The 4,926-nt window shown below is 40.1% G+C and overlaps 1 non-coding gene across 1 annotated transcript; it reads left to right on the top strand.

Annotated features, from left to right (window-relative positions):
• Positions 1-2,545: 2,545 nt before the first annotated feature.
• On the top strand, positions 2,546-2,652 carry LOC136234369 (small nucleolar RNA R71). The gene has a single exon (XR_010691255.1). It is a non-coding gene; the product is annotated as a small nucleolar RNA R71 (small nucleolar RNA).
• Positions 2,653-4,926: the final 2,274 nt, after the last annotated feature.

Raw genomic sequence — 4,926 nt, 5'->3', positions numbered from 1 at the left:
CTTCCTAGTTAAGGGAAGGTCCTCGGAAGCAGAAGCTGGACCTTGTGAAACGGAGGCCCTTACGGGAGAAGCCGCCTCAATAGAAGTAATTGCCCCTCCAGGAGAATTCGCCCCTGCAACGGAAGTGGTCCCCGCCATCCGCCTCTTCCTTCTCGCTAGGGCTTTCGCCTCTCGATCTGCAGCGAGTTGAGATAAAGGATCACCCCTGCAAAGGGTTAAAAGAAATCATCAACTTGGAAATAAAAAAATACCTTGAACAAAAACGTGATAAGGGATATAGACAACGCGATCTCCCTCGCGGTAGGCAATCGCTACTCGGCTCCTTAGCATATGGAAGGCCTGATCATATGTCCATACGAAAGGAGGCATACTCTTCAAGAACTTTATAACAGTGGATTCTTCCTCACTGGGGTAACCGAAGTTCAAACTCTTTACATTGGGCCGGCCCCAGCAGCGAAGGAAGTTTGGATTCCCTTCATTAAACTTGATAAAGAAGTAAGATCGGTCCCACTCGCGGATCTTGTTCAGCTTCTCGTCGAAACCATAGTAACCGCTCTGACGGATGAAAGTGAAATGCCCCGCCGAACTTTTAAAATGATGAAGCTTGGAGAAAATTTTGAGCGAGAAGGGAACCTCCAGACAATCCGCCAGAAATTTGTCCAGAGTTAAGTCGGCCCATCCGTTGGGATGCAATTGACCAGGTGCGATTCCGTAACCGCCAAGGACGGAGGCAATCTCATCCGCCAGCGGATACGTGAAACCGCAGATAATCTGGGCGACGAAAATGGTGAAATACCCCTTTGGGTAGTCGCCCGGCCCTCTATCCTCCCCGAGAATGAGGGCTTCGAGACCTTGAAGCTAAGAATACTGCTCCCGTAAGTCATCAATTGTCTCCTGACAAACTAGGCTTCCCGATCTGTCCTTCTTCGGTAGCAAACGAGGGGTTGGGACAGGTGGCGGAATCAACTTTTTAGGGTCAAAACCTAAACCCTCATCGGATGTATTCGCTAGGTGGAGGAAGTCGGCGGGATGAGAATCAGACCCAGGAGAGCTGGTTGAAGCTTCATCGACCATCTCATCGACCTCATGAGATACCTTGCGGACGTAATTTTTGTCGAACGGTGCAAAGTCGAGGTCAGGGTTCGACATATTGATGAAGAAAAATGAACAGAAGTAAAGAGTCGAGCGAGGTACAAGTTGTGGAAAGGAAAACTTACATATGAAAGACTACACAGAGAAGAATGAACGCGAAGAGGTTGATGCCGGAAAAGAAACGACGATGCCGGAAAAGAAACGATGGACAAGGAAATTCACAATTTTTGAATTTTGAATATCCAGACAAAAACGAAGAGTCCCCTATAAAAAGACCCTAAAGGGCTCTTGCCAAACTAAGGGGGAGGCATGTGATGACCCGCGAAGCCAAACCGGGCCGAATTCATTACACGGGCCCAGCCATACTTAGACCCATGGTCTAGGATCGGATGGGACCCGAATAGAGCCCGAATAGAGGAAGCGGGTGAAGTAAGTAACTGCCCCGAATTCCTAAATGGAGCATCAAAACTCCCACTCAGAACAAACGATACCACGTTTGTTGGCACGAAAGCCACGAAAGGGACATGGCCTAAAAAGGAGTAACCGCCCTCGGAACGTGGCCTGGAAGGAGTAACCGCCCTCGGCGGTTACTTAAGAACACTTATAAAAAGCCATAAGGCCAAAGGGGAGAGGTACGTTCACATTTTTCCCCGTAATGCTATTATTACCAACCTTCATACAAAGAACTGACTAGATCGTCGGAGAGTTTTCCCGGAGATCCCGTCTCCGATTCTGTTTTGCAGGTAACTCCGGCGGAGATCATCAAATCGGATTCAGCAAGTTATCAATGCTAGATGATTGGTTTTTGATAAGCTGATCGAATTTACTTTCGATCCGTTTAAAACCATCGTCTTGATTACTTACCTTTCCATTCATAGCATCTATAAATTTATCGATTTTTGAAGATAAAGTGCTAATCGTATCTCTTGTTTGATTTTGATAATTATTTACACGATATTGATTAGCATTTGCATTATTATTACTATTACTATCTTTCCAGTTAAAGTTAGGATGATTTCTCCATCCAGGATTATAAGTATTAGAATAAGGATTAGTAGTTTGGTTTTGTCCTTGGACAAAATTTACCTGTTCTATCTTATTCATACCTTCGTAATCAATGTCTGTCTGGATCGGATTACCATTAGGATCGCACGGTGCCATAAACCTATCAACTTTGTGCGATAAGGCAGAAAATTGGGCTTGTAAAATCGCAACTGGATCAAGATTCATTATACCTTTAACCGATGATGTACCTGAGGATGATGGTTTCGCCATTGGTATATGTCCAAGCTCTGCGGGCCACATACTGCTGTTGATTGCCATTTCCTCCAAAAGTTCTCTTGCTTGGACGGACGTCTTCTTCATAAATAACCCTCCAGACATAGCATCTAATGAACCTCTAGTCGTAGGATTTAATCCATTATAGAATGTCTGCATTAAAAGTGCATCTGGCAATTGGTGGTGTGGGCATAAACGTTGAAGTTCTTTAAAACGTTCCCAAGCTTCATAAAGAGTTTCATTATCATTTTGGGTAAAAGATGTCAATTCTTTGATGACTCTTGCGGTTTTTGCTAAAGGAAAATATTTTGATAAAAACGCTTGGGCTAATTGGTCCCAAGTTTCAAATGTTGCAGCAGGCATAGAAGTTAACCAAATTTTTGCCTTATCCTTCAAAGTGAAAGGAAAGAGGCGAAGTTTGATTGCTTCGGCTGTTACATCAGTAATTTTAAAAGTATCACAAATTTCTAAGAAATTTGTCAAATGGGCATTAGGGTTTTCGTTAGGTAGTCCATAAAACGTTACGTTGTTTTGCAACATATTAAGCAAAGCAGGCTTAATTTCAAATTGATTTGCGTTTATACGGGGTCTAACTACACTATTAGTTACACCGGCCATTCCTGGCCTAGCATAATCCATAAGTGTCGGTGGATCGGCCATATTTTCTGGCTGGATTTTTTTTGGTTTTTAAGGGTGTTTTGTCTTTGTTTTTGTTGTTTTTCTTGTTTTTCTTAAGTGTTCTTTCAATTTTTGGATCAAAAGGGTCTGGTGGCGTGCCCGAATTTCGCGAACTGCGCATGAACTTGAAATTGTTACACGAGCCAAACTACCTTCAAAACAAAATAGCAAACAAATATGTTATATAAACTGAAAATAAATAAAATATAAAAGTTGTATAAAAAATAATGTGTAAACCTAGATTCGAAAATAAAATACGAAAAATAAAAATTTTGTCAAAAAATTTGGCGAATCCCCAGCAACGGCGCCAAAAACTTGTTGAGCGATTTCCGCAAGTGCACAGTTTCGCTTGTAGTAATAAAAATATCGATCCCACAGGGATACGTTTTTTAACGAAAAACTTATTTTTGAATTTATTAATTTCGAACTTGTTAGATTTATTATTAATTGTAAATGAAAAGTAAAATTTGTCTAATTGAATTTAGGAAAAATAATTGTTTAATTGAGTTTATGAACTTTGAATACTTGAAAAATGCTGGGATAAGATTTTATATTTAGAATAAATCGATTGTTAGAAAGATCTTCTGATTTAAGGATGAATTTTACAAAACAGGAACATTTAGAACTTTTTAGAAAAACAATGAATGTATTCATTTGCATTAAGCAAAGAAAACAACTTAAACTTTGTATCAATTATGATGATGAAATAAATGACGGAACCTCTAATTAATTGGCTTTGAACGCGACAAAACCATTCCGGGATAGTTGCCCTTACTCAAATTAAAACTCTTTCGAGATGATAATTTGCCTAAGTGTTCAACAAAGTTTCCTTGTAATGATTTTGAATTCAACTGCGTATTAATGAAAACACCAGCCTCACTTATATTGGATTGGTTACCATAAGTGCTGCATAATGATTTGTCGAATAGAACGGACTTTATTAGATGAAATATAAATTGATACAAGTTTACAGAGAACATGGAGCATCGAGTTCTTCGAGGGCGTGCAAGTGAACGGCTTGATCGGTTCCTTTCCTTGGGTTTCCTTAGAGGTTGTCAGGCTCAGGGGCGAACACTCTACTCAATCTTCTCGCTGTAACTTCGTAGTAGGGATTCGGTCGGCCACTACCATGATGCAAACTAAAACTGGAACAATGTCTAAACGCTACTGAGTTGTAATTAAACTATAAACAATATGTGTACCTCATCTTGTTTTGTACAAAATCTAATTTCTAACTCTCGAAATGTTTTTACTTAGAACTTAGACATAAGTTCTACGCTCTGATTCTATATCTATATTATAACATTTCATTTCTTTTTTTCTCAACATCAACTCTTTATTTATAGATGTTGAAGGGTTGTGTTTGAAGTGATGTATCCGTTGGTTAAGAGTCGTGTCCGTTGTGAAAGGACGTCTTTATCCACTTGAACGAACGCGTTTCTTGGATTTCAGCATGTGTTAAATGCTTTTGGCAAAATTTCTGCACTTACCGAGGATAGGAATCCTCGGCCGTGAATGACGTAGCATTAAGTTGAACGTTGGACGAAGGGGAGAAATGGCTAAACCACGCGTGTCGCGGCCGCGGGTTGGGGATTTCACTGTCGCGGTACGGTGAGTTTTCTCACTTCTTTGCTTTCGTTCGTGTCCTCGACTTGGTGCTTTCGATTTACGTCGTCTTTGACTCATTTGGTAGGTTTTTCTTCTGTTTTTGATCCTTTTTCGTTCCTATTTGGATTTTACCAAATATTTAGGTACCTTGCAAAAAAGAAAGATATTCGAGAGTAAAAGTAATCTAAACAGATATAAACAACATAAATTTGTAATAAAAATGATGTAAATATTAATGATATTTTAGGTATATTTTGGGCTTAACAGACA

Source organism: Euphorbia lathyris, chromosome 6 (assembly GCF_963576675.1).
Source record: "Euphorbia lathyris chromosome 6, ddEupLath1.1, whole genome shotgun sequence".
NCBI lineage: Eukaryota > Viridiplantae > Streptophyta > Magnoliopsida > Malpighiales > Euphorbiaceae > Euphorbia > Euphorbia lathyris.
Note: the sequence above shows the minus strand (reverse complement) of the source record. Positions and strands in the feature narration are given on the sequence as shown.